The 20,232-nt window shown below is 40.1% G+C and overlaps 1 non-coding gene across 1 annotated transcript; it reads left to right on the top strand.

Annotated features, from left to right (window-relative positions):
• Positions 1-1,927: 1,927 nt before the first annotated feature.
• On the top strand, positions 1,928-1,999 carry TRNAY-GUA (transfer RNA tyrosine (anticodon GUA)). Its single transcript has one exon. It is a non-coding gene; the product is annotated as a tRNA-Tyr (tRNA).
• Positions 2,000-20,232: the final 18,233 nt, after the last annotated feature.

The raw sequence follows: 20,232 nt of genomic DNA, 5'->3' as shown, positions 1-20,232 counted from the left end.
AAAAATCATCCTGGCATTTTAATCATATTTCTGTAACTTATTTAAACATTATTTTATATATTTGGTGCCTTATTTTACTAAACTTTTCTTGTCTTGGCACCGAATAGACTAAATGGATCTTACCTCATCTTCCTCTTGTGCCTGAGCCCAGAGAATCCACACAGTATTCAACACTCAGTTCAGATCAGTCACTCAGACGTGTCCGACTCTTTGCGACCCCATGAATCACAGTACGCCAGGCCTCCCTGTCCATCACCAACTCCCAGAGTTCACTCAAACTCACGTCCATCGAGTCGGTGATGACATCCAGACATCTCATTCTCTGTCGTCCCCGTCTACTCCCATATCCAATCCCTCCTGGCATTAGACTCTTTTCCAGTGAGACACTCATCACATGAGGTGGCCAAAGTATTGGAGTTTCAGCTTTAGCATCAGTCCTTCCAATGAACACCTAGGATTGATCCCCTTTAGAATGGACTGGTTGGATCTCCTTGTAGTCCAAGGGACTTTCAAGAGTCTTCTCCAGCACCACAGTTCAAAACCATCAATTTTTCGGCAATCAGCTTTCTTCACAGTCCAACTCTCACATCCATACATGACCACGGGAAAAGCCATAGCATTGACTAGACGGACGTTGGTTGGCAAAGTAATGTCTCTGCTTTTTAATATGCTATCTAGGTTGATCATAACTTTCCTTCCAAGGAGTAAGCTTCTTTTAATTTCCTGGCTGCAATCAGCATGCATCTGCAGTGATTTCGGAGCCCCCAAAAATAAAGTCTGACACTGTTTCCACTGTTTAACCATCTATTTCCCATGAAGTGATGGGACCAGATGCCATGATCTTCGTTTTCTGAGTGTTGAGCTTCAAGCCGACATTTTCACTCTCCTCTTTCACTTTCATTAGGAGGCCTTTGAGTTCCTCTTCACTTTCTGCCATAAGGGTGGTGTCATCTGCATATCTGAAGTTATTGATATCTCTCTTGGCAATCTTGATTCCAGCTTGTGCTTCTTCCAGCCCAGCGTTCCTCATGATGTACTCTGCGTATAAGTTAAATAAACAGGATGACAATATACAACCTTGACGTACTCCTTTTCCTATTTGGAACCATTATGCTGTTCCATGTCCACTTCTAACTGTTGCTTCCTGACCTGCATACAGGTTTCTCAAGAGGCAGGTCAGGTGGTCTGGTATTCCCATCTCTTTCAGAATGTTCCACAGTTTATTGTGATCCACACAGTCAAAGACTTTGGCATAGTCAATGAAGCAGTAATAGATTTTTTTTTTTTGGAACTCTCTTGCTTTCTCCATGATCCAGCGGATGTTGGCACTTTGATCTCTGGTGCCTCTGCCTTTTCTAAAACCTGCTTGAACATCTGGGAGTTCACGGTTCACATATTGTTGAAACCTAGCTTGGAGAATTTTGAGCACGACTTTACTAGCGTGTGAGATGAGTGCAATTGTGTGGTAGTTTGAGCATTCTTTGGCATTGCCTTTCTTTGGGATTGGAATGAAGACTGACCTTTTCCAGTCCTGTGGCCACTGCTGAGTTTTCCAAATTTGCTGGCATACTGAGTGCAGCTGTTTCACAGCATCATCTTTCAGGATTTGAAATAGCTCAATTGGAATTCCGTCATCTCCACTAGCTTTGTTTGTAGTGATGCTCTCTCTAAAGCCCACTTGATTTCACATTCCAAAATGTCTGGTTCCAGGTTAGTGATCACGCCATCGTGATTATCTTCGTCGTTAAGATCTTTTTTGTACATAAATCCTCTAATTGTGAATGCCTCCTAGAAGGCAACAGCGTCACCAGGCATGTCGGTACTGCCATTTCTTTCACTGAGCATACTGACCCACTATAAGCTCAGTTGTCACACAATTGGGAATAGTCTGTATGGTTTGTGGTATACTATACCTATAGATTGGGCTTCCTTAGTGGCTCAGATGGTAAAGCGTCTGCCTGTAATGCAGGAGACCCGGGTTCGATCCCTGGGTCGGGAAGATCCCCTGGAGAAGGAAATGGCACCCCAGTCCAGTATTCTTGCCAGGAAAATCCCATGGACAGAGGAGCCTGGTAGGTGGCAATCCATGGGGTCGCAAAGAGTCGGACACAACTGAGCAACTTCACTTTCACTTTCACTATACCTATAGATTAGCTGTTGTGCCTTTCAAGGAAGATTTCTCTTCAATTTTGACATAAACTGATATAGCAAATGTAAATCTCAGTAGAAACATTAAAGTATGCAAAACAAATTACCTTTCTTATTCCTCTTATATCAACTCATTGCTGATATTGAGGCCATGTACTTCTGGATTGGTATGAAATTCCATCTCAGTTATTACTGCTCTCTCTTTGTCAGAATAATAGGTGACTCTGTACAACCTCAGAGTTTTCCAAGTAAATATTTATAACCACCACTACCACAAAAATTCACAAATATATAAAAATTAATTTGTGACAAGAAATATTGCATGTGGTTTTATATATTAATATGAGGGGTTTTAAATCAGGTCTGTTACACTATTTTAGGGGGTGAGTTGTGTCCCCTTCCCCTGCAAATTCTTCCCTCACAAAACCCTAACCTCTAGATACGTCAGAATGTGAGTGTATTTGGAGATAGGACCTCTAAAGTTAGTTAAGATAAAATGAGCTCACAAAATGAGGTCCTACTCCAACATGACTTGTGTCCTTATAATAAGAAGAGATTAGGACACAGACACATATAGGGAAGACCATGCAAAAACTTACATAGAAGATGGCCGTCAACACACCAAGGGGAAAGGCCTCAGAAGAAACCAAGTTTACTAACACCTTGACCAGGAATTCTAGTCCCCAGAACTATGAGAAATAATTTTCTGTAGTTGCAGCTCCACAGTCTGTGGTATTCTGTAATAGCAGTTCCAGCAAACATGCTTCAAAGCCTATGACCTTCCATTTATTAATCTTAATCCTTTTCTCACCCCTCCTCTTTTATATATTAAAAAAACACCTTATAATTTATTTTAATAATAGTGACAAAGATTCAAAGAGATTTTTTGCATTATTTTAAAAAACAAAGTCTTTATTTTGGAATAATTTTAGATTTACAGAAAATAATACAAAAATCGGTACAATTTCCTTGTACCATGCACCCCTCATGTTAATATCTTACATTATTGTGATGCATTTGTAAAAACTAAGAAACCAACATTATTACTAACTAAACTTCCAGATGTCATTTGTACTTTACCAGTTTTCCCTTTAATGTCCTTTTACATTTTTCCTCTTCCAGGATTCAATCAAGGGTAGCATATTTTTTTAGTCGTCATATTTCCTTAGTCTGCTCTTGGCTGTGCTAGTTTCTCAGTCTTTTCTTATTTTTCTTAATATTGACAGATTTTAAAAAGGACTGGTCAAGTATTTTTAGAATGACCCTCTGTTGGAATTTGTCTAATTATTTTCTTATTATTAGACAGAAGTTAGTGGTTTCAGAGGAATATCACAAATTTAAAATGTCCTTTCCATCACATCATATCAGGGGTACATGGTATTAACATGACTCATCACTGGTGATGTTATCCTTGATCACTTGCTCAAGATAGTTGCAATGGACTGAGGGTTTGTCCCTCCACCAAATTCATATGTTGAAACACAGAAGAGGGCTCTCACCAGAACTCAACCACGTTTGCACTTTATTCTTGGACTTCTGACCTCCAGAACAGTGAGAAATAGATTTCTGTTATTTGTAAGTGAGCTCTCTCACTATGGTTTCTGCTATAGCAACCCAAATTGTAACATTAAAATTTTCCCTGTTTTGTACTCTGTTCTTTGGAAGAGCATCACCGAATCCAGCTCACACTCAATAGGGATTGGGGAATAAACTCCACCTCCAGGAGAGAAAAGCATAGTGAAAAGTTGTTACTGAACCATGAAAGATGTCAGGATTCTTGGCCTCCGGAGGAGAAGAATTCAATCCGGAGCCAGAGACGAGGCTTGATCGCTCAGAGTTTTTGTGTAATAGAGTTTTATTAAAGTATAAAAGGTATAGAGAAAGCTTCTGACATAGACATCAGAGGAGGACAGAAAGAGTACCCACTTGCTACTGTGAGAAATGGAGTTATATATATTATAGTTAGTTATTGCAATGAATCAAAAGAATGGCTCACGTTTGTGAAAACTTTAACAGACCCACTCCCACAATTTACATTTTAGGATAACAAGATTAGAATTTAGAAATAGAAAGATACTACCAGACTCACTCCCATAATATACATTCTAAGATATCAGGATTAGTCAGGAGGTTTTAAGGAAGTAGAAACTACCCTCAAGCAGGATACATTGTTGTTGTATAATCCTTAGTACAGAGTTTAAACTGAGTTGTGTAATTGACTAAGACCAAGACCAAGACCAAGACCATCCCCATGGAAAAGCAATGCAAAAAAGCAAAATGGCTGTCTGAGGAGGCCTTACAAATAGCTGTGAAAAGAAGAGAAGCAAAAAATAAAGGAGGAAAGGAAAGATATAAGCATCTGAATGCAGAGTTCCAAAGAATAGCAAGGAGAGATAAGAAAGCCTTCCTCAGCGATCAATGCAAAGAAATAGAGGAAAACAACAGAATGGGAAAGACTAGAGATCTTTTCAAGAAAATTAGAGATATCAAGGGAACATTTCATGCAAAGATGGGCTCGATAAAGGACAGAAATGCTATGGACTTAACAGAAGCAGAAGATATTAAGAAGTGGCAAGAATACACAGAAGAACTGTACAAAAAAGATCTTCATGACGTAGATAATCACGATGGTTTGATCACTCACCTGGAACCAGACATCTTGGAATGTGAAGTCAAGTGGGCCTTAGAGAGCATCACTATGAACAAAGCTAGTGGAGGTGATGGAATTCCAATTGAGCTAATTCAAATTCTGAAGGCTGATGCTGTGAAAGTGCTGCACTGAATATGCCAGCAAATTTGGAAGACTCAGCATTGGCCACAGGACTGGAAAAGGTCAGTCTTCATTCCAATCTCAAAGAAAGGCAATGCCAAAGAATGTTCAAACTAGAACACAATTGCATTCATCTCACACGCTAGAAAAGTCATGCTCAAAATTCTCCAAGCCAGGCTTCATCAATATGTGAATCGTGAACTTCCAGATGTTCAAGAAGGTTTTAGAAAAGGCAGAGGCACCAGAGATAAAATTGCCAACATCCGCTGGATTATGGAGAAAGCAAGAGAGTTCCAGAAAAACATCTATTACTGCTTCATTGACTATGCCAAGGCATTTGACTGTGTGGATCACAATAAACTGTGGAACATTCTGAAAGAGATGGGAATACCAGACCACCTGACCTGCCTCTTGAGAAACGTGTATGCAGGTCAGGAAGCAACAGTTAGAACTGGACATGGAAAAACAGACTGGTTCCAAATAGGAAAACGAGTATGTCAGTGTTGTATATTGTCACCCTGCTTATTTAACTTATATGCAGAGTACATCATGAGGAACGCTGGGCTGGAAAAAGCACAAGCTGGAATCAAGATTGCTAAGAGAAATATCAATAACTTCAGATATGCAGATGACACCACCCTTATGGCAGAAAGTGAAGAGGAACTCAAAGGCCTCTTGATGAAATTGAAAGAGGAGAATGAAAAGGTTGGCTTGAAGCTCAACAACCAGAAAACGAAGATCATGGCATCTGGTCCCATCACTTCTTGGGAAATAGATGGTTAAACAGTGGAAACCGTGTCAGACTTTATTTTTTTGGGCTCCAAAATCACTGCGGATGTTGATTGCAGCCATGAAATTAAAAGACGCTTACTCCTTGGAAGGAAAATTATGACCAGCCTAGATAATATATTAAAAAGCAGAGACATTACTTTGCCAACCAAGGTCCGTCTAGTCAAGGCTATGGTTTTTCCCGTGGTCATGTATGGGTGTGAGATTTGGACTGTGAAAAAAGCTGTTCACCGAAGAATTGATGCTTTTTAACTGTGGTGCTGGAGAAGACTCTTGAGAATCCCTTGGACTACAAGGAGATCCAACCAGTCCATTCTAGAGGAGATCAATCCTGGAAGGACTTATGCTAAAGCTGAAACTCCAATACTTTGGCCACCTCATGTGACGAGTTGACTCACTGGAAAAGACTCTGATGCAGGGAGCGATTGGGGGTAGGAGGAGACGGGGACGACAGAGAATGAGGTGGCTGGATGGCATCATTGACTCGATGGACATCAGTTTGAGTGAACTCCAGGAGTTGGTGATGGACAGGGAGGCCTGCCATGCTGTGCTTCATGGGGTCACTAAGAGTCGGACACGACTGAGCAACTGAACTGAACTGAACTGAAGACCATTCCCATTGAAAAGAAATGCAAAAAAGCAACATGGCTGTCTGAAGAGGCCTTACAAATAGCTGTGAAAAGAAGAGAGTTGAAAAGCAAAGAAGAAAAGGAAAGATATAAGCATCTGAATGCAGACTTCCAAAGAATAACAAGGAGAGATAAGAAAGCCTTCCTCAGCAATCAATGCCAAGAAATAGAGGAAAACAACAGAATAGGAAAAATAAGAGATCTCGTCAAGAAAATTAGAGATATCAAGGGAACATTTCATGCAAAGATGGGTTCGATAAAGGACAGAAATTCTATGGACCTAACAGAGGCATAAGATATTAAGAAGAGGTGGCAAGAATACACAGAAGAACTGTACAGAAAGATCTTCACGACCAAGATAATCACGATGGCGTGATCACTCACCTAGATCCAGACATCTAGGAATGTCAACTCAATGGGCCTTAGAAGCATCACTACGAACAAAGCTAGTGGATGTGATGGAATACAAGTTGAGCTATTTCAAATTCTGAAAGCTGATGCTGTGAAAGTGCTGCACTCAGTATGCCAGCAAATTTGGAAAACTCAACAGTGGCCACAGGACTGGAAAAGGTCAGTCTTCATGTCAATCCCAAAGAAAGGCAATGCCAAAGAATGCTCAAACTACCGCACAAATGCACTAAAATCACACGCTAGTTAAATCATGATCAAAATTCTCCCAGCCAGGCTTCAGCAATATGGGAACAGTGAACTCCCAGATGTTCAAGCAGGTTTTAGAAAACGCAGAGGAACCAGAGTTCAAATTGCCAACATCCGCTGGATCATGGAGAAAGCAAGAGAGTTCCAGAAAAACATCTATTTCTGCTTCATTGACTATGCCAAAGCCTTTGACTGTGTGGATCACAATATTCTGTGGAAAATTCTGAAAGAGGTGGGAATACCAGACCACCTGACCTGCCTCCTGAGAAACCTGTATGCATGTCAGGAAGCAACAGTTAGAACTGGACATGGAACAACAGACTGCTTCCAAATAGGAAAAGGAGTACATCAAGGTTGTATATTGTCACCTTGCTTATTTAACTTATATGCAGAGTACATCTTGAGGAACACTGGACTGGAAGAAGCACAAGCTGGAATCAAGATTGGCAGGAGAAATATCAATAACCTCAGATATGCAGATGACACCACCCTTATGGCAGAAAGTGAAGAGGAACTCAAAAGCCTCTTGATGAACGTGAAAGAGGAGAGTGAAAAGGTTGGCTTGAAGCTCAACATTCGGAAAAAAAAAAAAAAGATCATGGCATCTGATCCCATCACTTCATGGGAAATAGATGGAAAAACAGTGGAAACAGTCTCAGACTTTTTTTGGGCTCCAAAATCACTGCGGATGCTGATTGCAGCCATGAAATTAAAAGACGCTTACTCCTTGGAAGGAAAGTTATGACCAACCTAGTTAGCATATTAAAAATAAGAGACATTACTTTGCCAACCAAGGTCTGTCTAGTCAAGGCTATGGTTTTTCACATGGTCATGTATGGATGTGTGAGTTGGACTGTTTAGAAAGCTGTTCACCGAAGAATTGATGCTTTTGAACTGTGGTGCTGGAGAAGACTCTTGAGAGTCCCTTGGACTACAAGGAGATCCAACCAGTGCATTCTAAAGGAGATCAATCCTGGGTGTTCATTGGAAGGTCTGATGCTAAAGCTGAAACTGCAATACTTTGGCCACCTCATTGGACGAGTTGACTCACTGGAAAAGACTCTGATGCTGCGAGTGATTGCACGCGGCAGGAGAAGGGGATGACAGAGAATGAGATAGCTGGATGGCATCACCGACTCGATGGACATGAGTTTGAGTGAACTCCTGGAGTTGGTGATGGACAGGGAGGCCTGGCGTGCTGTGATTCATGGGGTCGCAAGGAGTCGGACACGACTGAGCGAATGAACTGAACTGAACTGAAGGAATGTAGACGGAATTGTGTTTCCTTTCCTCCTCCTTGAACATTCCTGACCCATCTCTTCCTTTGTACCCCGTACTTCTTTTCAACCTGCCTAGGAATTGACTCTCTCAATAGGCATATACTATTTGGGTCATCTTTCCATTGAACATCTGTCTTCTATCACATTGGTCCTAGTTCTATCACCTTCTTCCTTCTTTTTACTGATCTTCTATAATCTCGTAACCTCCAGAATGAGAACCACAATCACAGAAATCTAACCAAAATTATCTAATGGATCAGGCCTTGTGTAACTTAATGAAATTAAGAGCCATGACATGCAGGGCCACCTAAGATGGACGGGTCTTGGTGGCAAGTTCTGACAAATTGTGGTCTGGTTCATGGTGGAGAGTTCTGACAAAATGTGGTCTGGGTATTAGAGTTCTGACAGAACATGTTCCACTGGAGAAGGGAATGGCAAAACTTGCCTCAAGAACCCCATGAACAGCATGAAAAGGAAAAAAGATGACATGGGAAGAGAAGTCCACATGGTAGCTTGGTGTCCACCTACTGGGGAAGAACGGAGAACTAGTTCCAGAAACAATGAAGAGAATGCGCCAATGCAGAAACTACACTCAGTTTTGAATGTGCCTGGTGGTGAAAGTAATGTCTGATTCTGTAAATAAAAATACTGCATAGGAACTTGGAATGCTAGGTCCATGAATAAAGGTAAATTGGATATGGTCAAGCAGGAGATGGCAAGAGTGAACCTCGACACTTTAGGAATCAGTGAACAAAAATGAATAGGAATGGTTGAATTTAATTCAGATGACCATTATATCTACTACTGTGGGCAAGAATCCCCTAGAAGAAATGGAGTAGACCGCATAATCAACAAAACAGTCTGATATGCATTACTTAGGAGCAGTCTCAGAAACGACAGAATAATCTCTGTTCATTTCCAAGGCAAACCATTCAATATCATAGTAATCCAACTCTATGCCCCAACCACTGATGCCAAAGAAAATGAATTTTAACAAATCTGTGAAGACCTACATGGCCTTCTAGAACTAACACACCCACACAAAGATGTCCTTTTCATCATAAGGGATTGGAATATAAAGGTAGGAAATCAAGAAATATCTGGAGTAGCAGGCAAATTTGGCCTTGTAGTACAAAATGAAGCATGGCAAAGGCTAACACAGTTTTGCCTAGAGAACACACTGGTTGTAAATAGCAAACACCCTCTTCCAACCACAAAAGAGATGACTCTACACATGTACATCACCAGATGGTGAATGCCGAAATCAGATTGATTATATTCTTTGTAGCCAAAGATGGAGAAGCTCTATACAGTTAGAAAAATCAAAACCTTAAACTGACTGTGGCTAGATCATGAGGTCCTTATTGCAAAACTCAGACTTAAATTGAAGAAAGCAGGGAAAACCACTAGCTCATTCAAGTATTACCTAAATAAAATCCTTTATGATTATACTGTGTAAGTGACAAATAGATTCAAGAGATTAGATCTTATAAAGTGCCTGAAAAACTATGGACATGGGTTCATAACATTGTACAGCAGGCAGTGAATGAAACCATCCTAAAGAAAAAGAAATGCACGAAAGCTCAGTGGTTGTCTGAGGAGGCCTTAAAAATAGCATAGAAAAGAAGAGAAGTGAAAGGCAAAGGAGAAAGGGAAAGATATACCCTACTGAGTTCCACAGAATACCAAAGATAAAAAAGCTTTCTTAAGTGGACAATGTGAAGAAACAAGAAAACTAAAGAATGGGAAAGACTAGAGATCTCGTAAAAAAAAAAAAAAAAAGGTGATCCTAAAGGAACATTTCAGCAAAGATGTGCACAATAAAGAACAAGAATGGCAAGGACTTAACAGAAGCAGAAGAGATAAGAAGAGGTAGCAAGAATACACAGAACTATACAAAAAAGGACTTAATGACGCAGATGGCCATGATGGTGTGATCACTCACCTAGTGTGAGACATCCTGGAGTGTGAAGTCATTTGGGCCTTATGAAGCATTATTATGAACAAAGCTAGTGGAGGTGATGGAATTCCAGCTGAGCTATTTCAAAAAGATGATTCTGTTAAAATACTGCCATGACTACGCCAGCAACCTTGGGAAACTCAGCAGTGGCCATAGGACTGGAAAAAGTCAGTTTTCATTCCATTCTCAAAGAAAGACAAGAACAAAGAATGTCCAAACTACCACACAATTGCACTCATCTTGTATGCTAGTAAGGTAATGCTCAAAATCCTTCAAACTATGTTTCAACAGTACTTGAACTGAGAAATTCCAGATGTACAAGCTGGATTTAGAAAAAACAGAGGAATCAGGGATCGTATTGCCAACATTCATTCAATCATAGAAAAAGCAAGGGAATTCCAGAAAAACATCTACTTGTGCTTTATTGAGTACACCAAAACCTTTGGCAGTGTGGATCACAACAAACTGTGGAAAATTCTTAAAGGGATGGGAATACCAGGCCACTTTATCTGCCTCCTGAGAAATGTGTATTCAGGTCAAGAAGCAGCATTTAGAATTGGACATAGAACAACGGACTGGTTCAATATTGGGAAAGGTGTATGTCAAGGCTGTATATTGTCACCCTGCTTGTTTAATTTTTGTGCAGAGTACATCCTGCTAAATGCAGGGCTGCATGAATCACAAACTGGAATCAAGATTACCAGGATAAATATCAATAACCTCAGACATGCAGATGATACCCCTCTAATGGCAGAATATGAAGAGGAACTAAAGAACTTCTTGAAGAAGGTGAAAGAGAAGAGTGAAAAAGCTGGCTTGAAACTCAACATTGAAAAAACTAAGATCATGGCATCCAGTCCCATCACTTCATGGCAAATGATGGGACAAAGTGGAAGCAGTGACAGATTTTATTTTCTTGGGCTCCAAAATCACTGCAGATGGTGAATGAACCCATGAAATTAAAAGATGCTTGATCCTTGGAGGAAAAGACATGACAAACCTAGACAGTGTATTAAAAAGCAGACACATTATTTTGCAGACAAAGGTCCATTTAATGAAAACTATGGTTTTTCCAGTAGTCATGTACAGATGTGAAAATTGGACCATAGCGGAGGTTGAGTCCTGAAGAATTAATGCTTTTGAACTTTGATGTTGGAGAAGCCTCTTGAGAGTTCCTTGGACAATAAAAATATCAAAACAGTCAACACTAAAGGAAATCAATTTTGGATATCCATTGGAAGAGCTCATGTTGAAGCTGAATCTCCAATACTTTGACTACCTAATGTGAAGAAGTGAGTCATTAAAAATGACCCTGATGCTGGTAAAGATTGAAGGCAACAGAAGAAGATGGTGGCAGCAGTTGAAATGGTTAGATAGCATCACCATCTCAATGGACATGAGTTAAAGAAAACTCCAGGAGACAGTGAAGGACAAAGAAGTCTGGCATGCTTCAGTACATGGGGTCAGAAAAAGTCAACTGAGCAACTGAAAAACAGTTTTTGTGGATAATACTTCGGATCATTTTCTCATCAGAAGCCACCTATGTCATCATTATCTTAAAATGTTTCTCTACATTATGTGAAAGCTAAATAATATAACACTAATGGTGATTTACTTTATTAGCCAAATCACACCACATTTGAATTTCAGAAGATTTCAGTTCAGTTCAGTTCAGTTCAGTCGCTCAGTCGTGTCCAACTCTCTGCAACCCCATGGACTGCAGCATGCCAGGCCTCCTCGTCCATCACCAACTCCCAGAGCTTACTCAAACTCATGTCCATTGAGGTGGTGATGCCATCCAACCATCTCATCCTCTGTCATCCCCTTCTCCTCCTGCCTTCAATCTTTCCCAGCACCAGGGTCTTTTCCAGTGAGTCAGCACTTCGCATCAGGTGACCAAAGGATTGGAATTTCAGCTTCAGCATCAGTCCTTCCAGTGAATACTCAGGACTGATTTCCTTTAGGATGGACTGGTTGGACCTCCTTGCAGTCCAAGGGACTCTCAAGAGTCTTTTCCAACACCACAGTTCAAAAGCATCAATTCTTCAGTGCTCAGCTTTCTTTATAGTCCAACTCTCACATCCAAACATGACTACTGGAATAATCTAGCCTTAACTAGATGGACCTTTGTTGGCAAAGTAATATCTCTGCTTTTTAATATGCTAAATCTTCTGAATATGCACCTAATATGCCAGCAAATTTGGAAAACTCAGCAGTGGCCATGGAACTGGAAAAGGTAAGTTTTCATTCCAATCCCAAAGAAAGGCAATGCCAAAGAATGCTCAAACTACCACACAATTGCACTCATCTCACATGCTAGTAAAGTCATGCTCAAAATTCTCCAAGCCAGGCTTCAAAAATATGTGAGCTGTGAACTTCCAGATGTTCAAGCTGGTTTTAGAAAAGGCAGAGGAACAAGAGATCAAATTGCCAACATCCGCTGGATCATCAAAAAAGCAAGAGAGTTCCAGAAAAACATCTATTTCTGCTTTATTTTGTATATAAAAGCCTTTGACTGTGTGGATCACAATAAACTGGGGAAAATTCTGAAAGAGATGGGAATACCAGACCACCTGACCTGCCTCCTGAGAAATCTGTATGCAGGTCAGGAAGCAACAGTTAGAACTGGACATGGAACAACAGACTGGTTCCAAATAGGAAAAGGAGTACATCAAGGCTGTATATTTAACTTATATGCAGAGTATATCATGAGAAACGCTGGGCTGGATGAAGCACAAGCTGGAATCAAGATTGCTGGGAGAAATATCAATAAACTCAGATATGCAGATTATCCCACCCTTATGACACAAAGTGAAGAGGAACTAAAAAGCCTCTTGATGAAAGTGAAAGAGGAGAGTGAAATATTCAGAAGATTTAGGATACCTTTTTATAAACAAAATGAGCAACTCTAGTAATAGACATTTCAATCAAAAGGACAGGAAAAGAAACTGGCCCCAGGTAGCAAATCATTTATTTTCTGTGTCATTTAGGAATATTTGAGAATTATCTTACATTTTCTCTATTAAGATTTTTTACTTGATGTAATTTATTTTCTAAAAGAAAGAAATCATTTGTATCAGTTATTATGCATTGATAATTTTGCCATCTTTTCCTAAAAGAATACTCTTATTTCTTTATTTTACTTTATGAAAGTTACTGTAAGCTTAGATCAACATGAAAATCTTCAAATGAATGCAGTACAAGCTATCTCATCCTTTTAATTATTTAGCTCTGAGTAGCTCTTGATTGAAAGTTTACAGATATGGGTGATGTTCAGCTCATTGTATGTTCTGCTCAGCAAATTTTAAATGATACCTTAAAATATTGTTGATTGACAAATGAAATGTTATTTTTTTGAAAGAGAAGAATGTATTAGACTGCTCTTTATATAAGAATAATTATTATTTTTGATGGATTATTTTAATTGCATATATAAAGAGATACTTGATAACAAGGAATAGCTGGGATTGAACCATTTACAAGTATACAAAGCTATCTGGATGGTTCAGATATGTTTTTAAAAATGAGTCCCTTCTTTCTGTGATTTGTGGGAACAAAAAGTTTGCAAGGTTATGAATTAACTTTCCAATCTGTCAGCACTGTATTACAGAGAGATTTGGAAGGCTCAAAGCAATATTTCACTCTCAGTTGAAAATCCACATAAAGGGCACATTCCCCTGCTTCTGTTCCTTATATGGTTAGTGCAGCATTAGACTGTGGCACACTGGTTTTATGGTACATTTTAAGTTATTTGTTGATGAAAAGCAAGTTAAAAATTGGAAAACTATGAAAGTTTCCAGGTATTTCTATAAAGGAACTCATGAACTGATAGGATATAAAAGATATTGTTTCACAATCATAGTAAAACTATTCTAGTGTCTTCTTAAGTCAGTTTAAAGAAGGCTTTTTTAAAAAAATTTTCAACACCTAAAGCTTAACTCCTACTCTCAGTGCCCTCCCATTTTTGTCTCTATATATTTGTTTCATTCACTGATCCATTTATTCATTCCTCAAATATATATTGAACACTGATGATATTCCAGGTACTATGCCAGATCTTAGAGATTCAGCAGTGAATGTGATATATACAGTTTCATAATGGAGATGTAACTAGTATTAATCAGACAAAAGAATGAGTATAAAATGACAACAGAGTCAAGTGGCAGTATGGCAAATGATATGGATTTAAGACAGCTTAAGTTCAGTTCAGTTCAGTCACTCAATCGTATCCTACTCTTTGCGACCCCATGAATCACAGCACGCCAGGCCTCCCTGTCCATCACCAAATCCCGGAACTTACCCAAACTCATGTCCATCGAGTCAGTGATGCCATCCAGTCATCTGATTCTCTGTCATCCCCTTCTCCTCCTGCCCCCAATCCCTCCCTGCATCAAGGTCTTTTCCAATGAGTCTACTGTTCGCACGAAGTGGCCAAAGTATTGGAGTTTCAGCTTCAGCATCAGTCCATCCATTGAACACCCAGGATTGATCTCCCGTAGAATGGACTGGCTGGATCTCCTTGCAGTCCAAGGGACTCTCAAGAGTCTTCTCCAACACCACAGTTCAAAAGCATCAATTCTTTGGCGATCAGCTTTCTTCACAGTCCAACTCTCACATCCATACATGACCATGGGAAAAGCCATAGCCTTGACTAGACAGACCTTGGTTGGCAAAGTAATGTCTCTGCTTTTTAATATTCTATCTAGGTTGGTCATAACTTTCTTTCCAAGGAGTAAGCATCTTTTAATTTCCTGGCTGCAATCAGCATCCGTAGTGATTTTGGAGCCCCCCAAAATAAAATCTGACACTGTTTCCACTGTTTCCCCATCTATTTCCCATGAAGTGATGGGACCAGATGCCCTGGTCTTCATTTTCTGAATGTTGAGCTTCAAGCCAACTTTTTCACTCTCCTCCTTCACTTTCCTCAAGAAGCTTTTTAGTTCCTCTTCACTCTCTGCCATAAGAGTGGTATCATCTGCATATTTGAGGTTATTGATATTTGTCCCAACAATCTTGATTCGAGCTTGTGCTTCTTCCAATCCAGCGTTTCTCATGATGTACTCTGCATATAAGTTAAATAATCAGTTAAATATACAGCCTTGACGTACACCTTTTCCTATTTGGAACCAGTCTGTAATTCCATTTCCAGTTCTAACTGTTGCTTCCTGACCTGCATACAGGTTTCTCAGGAGGCAGGTTAGGTGGTCTTGTATTACCATCTCTTTCAGAATTTTCCACAGTTCATTGTGATCCACACAGTCAAAGGCTTAGACATAGTTTATAAAGCAGAAATCGATGTTTTCCTGGAATTCTCTTATGTTTTCCATGATCCAGCGGATGTTGTCAATTTGATCTCTGGTTCCTCTGCCTTTTCTAAAACCTGCTTGAACATCTGGGAGTTCACGGTTGACATATTGGTGAAGCCTGGCTTGGAGAATTTTGATCATGACTTTACAAGCGTGAGATGAGTGCAATTGGGCGGTCGTTTGAGCATTCTTTGGCATTGCCTTTCTTTGGGATTGGTATCAAAAGTGACGTTTATAACAGGATAATTTGAACAGACGTCACCTCTGTATTCTGTTTCACCCTTTTTTAAATCCTATTTATTTCCCTAGTGAACCAAAGTCACTGAGAAAATGCAATAGTTTGAACCTCCAATTCCCCCATCCTCGAACTGTCCCCTGCCACTGGTAACCAATAGTTTGTTCTCTATATCTGTGTCTGATTCTAATTTTATATTCCCTAGTTTTGTAATTTTTAGATTCCACATTTAAGTTATATTATACAGTATTTGGTTTTAGAAGGAATAAAGGGATGGAGCAAAAGCAAAACCAATACCCAGTTGTGGATGTGACCAATGATAGAAACAAGGTCCGGTGCTGTAAAGAGCAATATTGCACAGGAACCTGGAATGTTAGGTCCATGAATCAAGGCAAATTGGAAGTGGTCAAACAGGAGATGGCAAGAGTGAATGTCGACATTCTAGGAATCAGTGAACTAAAATGGACTGGAATGGGTGAATTTAACTCGGATGACCATTATATCTACTACTGTGGGCAGGAATCCCTTAGAAGAAATGGAGTAGCCATCATGGTCAACAAAAGAGTCCGAAATGCAGTACTTGGATGCAATCTTAAAAATGACAGGATGATTTCTGTTCGTTTCCAAGGCAAACCATTCAATATTACAGTAATCCAGGCCTATGCCCCAACCAGTAATGCTGAAGAAGTCGAAGTTAATCGGTTCTATGAAGACCTACAAGACCTTTTAGAACTAACACCCAAAAAAGATGTCCTTTTCATTATAGGGGACTGGAATGCAAAAGTAGGAAGTCAAGAAACACCTGGAGTAACTGGCAAATTTGGCCTTGGAGCACGGAATGAAGCAGGGCAAAGGCTAATAGAGTTTTGTCAAGAGAATGCACTGGTCATAGCAAACACCCTCTTCCAACAACACAAGAGAAGACTCTACACATGGACATCACCAGATGGTCAACACCGAAATCAGATTGATTATATTCTTTGCAACCAAAGATGGAGAAGCTGTATACAGTTAGCAAAAACAAGACCAGGAGCTGACTGTGGCTCAGATCATGAACTCCTTATTGCGAAGTTCAGACTTAAATTGAAGAAAGTAGGGAAAATCACTAGACCATTCAGATATGACCTCAATCAAATCCCTTATGATTATGCAGTGGAAGTGAGAAATAGATTTAAGGGACTAGATCTGATTGATAGAGTGCCTGATGAACTCTGGACGGAGGTTCGTGACATTGTACAGGAGACAGGGACCAAGACCATCCCCATGGAAAAGAAATGCAAAAGAGCGAAATGGCTTTCTGAGGAGGCCTTACAAATAGCTGTAAAAAGAAGAGAGGCGAAAAGCAAAGGAGAAAAGGAAAGATATAAGCATCTGAATGCAGAGTTCCAAAGAATAGCAAGGAGAGATAAGAAAGCCTTCCTCAGTGATCAATGCAAAGAAATAGAGGAAAACAACAGAATAGGAAAAACAAGAGACCTCTTCAAGAAAATTAGAGATTCCAAGGGAACTTTTCATGCAAAGATGGGCTCGATAAAGGACAGAAATGTTATGGACCTAACAGAAGCAGAAGATATTAAGAAGAGGTGGCAGGAATACACAGAAGAACTGTACAAAAAAGATCTTCACGACCAAGATAGTCACGATGATGTGATCACTGACCTAGAGCCAGACGTCTTGGAATGTGAAGTCAAGTGGGCCTTAGAAAGCATCACTACGAACAAAGCTAGTGGTGGTGATGGAATTCCAGTTGAGCTATTTCAAGTCTTGAAAGATGATGCTGTGAAAGTGCTGCACTCAATATGCCAGCAGATTTGGAAAACTCAGCAGTGGCCACAGGACTGGAAGAGGTCAGTCTTCATTCCAATCCCAAAGAAAGGCAATGCCAAAGAATGCTCAAACTACCGCACAATTGCACTCATCTCACATGCTAGTAAAGTCATGCTCAAAATTCTCCAAGCCAGGCTTCAGCAGTATGTAAACCGTGAACTCCCAGATGTTCAAGCAGGTTTTAGAAAAGGCAGAGGCACCAGAGATCAAATTGCCAACATCCGCTGGATCATGGAGAAAGCAAGAGAGTTTCAGAAAAACATCTATTTCTGCTTCATTGACTATGCCAAAGCCTTTGACTGTGTGGATCACAATAAACTGTGGAACATTCTGAAAGACATGGGAATACCAGACCACCTGACCTGCCTCTTGAGAAACCTGTATGCAGGTCAGGAAGCAACAGTTAGAACCGGTCATGGAACAACAGACTGGTTCCAAATAGGAAAAGGAGTGCGTCAAGGTTGTATATTGTCACCTTGCTTATTTAACTTATATGCAGAGTACATCATGAGGAACGCTGGGCTGGAAGAAGCACAAGCTGGAATCAAGATTGCTGGGAGAAATATCAATAACCTCAGATATGCAGATGACACTACCCTTATGGCAGAAAGTGAAGAGGAACTCAAAAGCCTCTTGATGAAAGTGAAAGAGGAGAGTGAAAAGGTTGGCTTGAAGCTCAACATTCAGAAAACAAAGATCATGGCATCTGGTCCCATCACTTCATGGGAAATAGATGGAAAAACAGTGGAAACAGTGTCAGACTTTGTTTTTTTGGGCTCCAACATCACTGCAGATGCTGATTGCAGCCATGAAATTAAAAGACGCTTGCTCCTTGGAAGGAAAGTTATGACCAACCTTGATAGTATATTAAAAAGCAGAGACATTACTTTGCCGACCAAGGTCCGTCTAGTCAAGGCAATGGTTTTTCCCGTGGTCATGTATGGATGTGAGAGTTGGACTGTGAAGAAAGCTGATCGCCGAAGAATCGATGCTTTTGAACTGTGGTGTTGGAGAAGACTCTTGAGAGTCCCTTATACTGCAATGAGATCCAACCAGTCCATTCTAGAGGAGATCAATCCTGGATGTTCATTGGAGGGACTGATGCTAAAGCTGAAACTCCAATACTTTGGCCACCTCATGAGACGAGTTGACTCACTGGAAAAGACTCTGATGCTGGGAAAGGTTGGGGGCGGGAGGAGAAGGGGACGATGGAGAATGAGATGGCTGGATGGCATCACCGACTCTGTGGACATGAGTTTGAGTGTACTCCGGGAGTTGGTGATGGACAGGGAGGCCTGGCGTGCTGTGATTCATGGGGTCGCGGAGAGTCGGACACGACTGAGCGACTGAACTGAACTGATACAGTATTTGTCTCTCTCTAACTTATTTCACTTAACATAATGCCCTCCAAGTCTATCCATGTTGCTCCAAGTAACAGATTTTTATTCTTTTTTTATGTCTGAGTAGTATTCCATTGTTCTTATATATACCACCTCTCCTTTGGGCTTCCCTTGTGGCTTAGCTGGTAAAGAATCCCCCTGCAATGCAGGAGACCTGGTTTTGATCTCTGGGTTGGGAAGATCCCCTGGAGGAAGAAATGGCAACCCACTCCATTATTCTTGCCTGGAGAATCCATGGACAGAGGAGCCTGGTGGGCTACATTCCGCAGGGTCACAAAGAGTTGGACACAACTGAGCGACTGACCACCACCATCATAGTTCATGGGGTTGCAAAGAATCTAACCTCTTCTTTATCCATTCATCTGTTGATTGATGCTTAGGTTGCTTCCATGTCTTGGCTATTGTAAATAATGCTGCTATAAACATTGGGATGCATGTATCTTTTCCAATTAGTGTTTTATCTACTTTTAGATTTTTGAGAAACCTCCATAGTGTTTTCCACAGTGACCGTACTGATTTATGTTCATACCAACAATGTATGAGAGTCGATTCCCTTTTCTCCAGATCCTCTCCAGCATTTGTTATTTGTCTTATTTTTGATGATAGTCATTCTGACAAGTGTGAGGTGATATTTCATTGTGGTTTAGACTTGCATTTCCCTGATGATTAGTGATGTTGAGCTTCATTGAGTATCTTTTCACGTGTCTGTTGGCTATCTGCATTCCCTCTTCAGAATGATGTCTATTAGTTATTTGGCTCATTTTTAAATTGTTTGTTTGTTTTGATGTTGAGTTGTATGAACTATCTATATATGTTGGATATTAATCTCTTATCAGTTGTATCATTTTGCAATATTTCCCTCCATTAAGTAGGTTGTCTTTTCATTTTGTCCGTAATTTTCTTTGGTATGCAAACACTTTTAATTAGATCTCATTTGTTCATTATTTTTTAACTTCAAGAGATGGATCAAAAATAATATTCTTGTGATTTATGTCAATGAATATTCTGCCTATGTTTTCCTCTAGAAGTTCTATAAGTATCCAGTCTTACATTTAGGTTTTTAATCCATTTTGAATTTATTTTTGTATATGATGTTGCAGAATGTTCCAATGTCATTCTTTTACATGTAGCTCTCCAGCTTTCCCAGCACTACTTATTGAAGAGACTCTCTTTTCTCCACAGTACATTCTTGCCTCCTTTGCCATAGATTAATTGACCATAAGTGCATGAG

Source organism: Moschus berezovskii, chromosome X (genome assembly GCF_049115385.1).
Source record: "Moschus berezovskii isolate FMDL1 chromosome X, NW_MosBer_1.0, whole genome shotgun sequence".
Lineage (NCBI taxonomy): Eukaryota > Metazoa > Chordata > Mammalia > Artiodactyla > Moschidae > Moschus > Moschus berezovskii.
The sequence above is the reverse complement of the archived record's forward strand: the minus strand, read 5'-3'. Positions and strand labels throughout refer to the sequence as shown.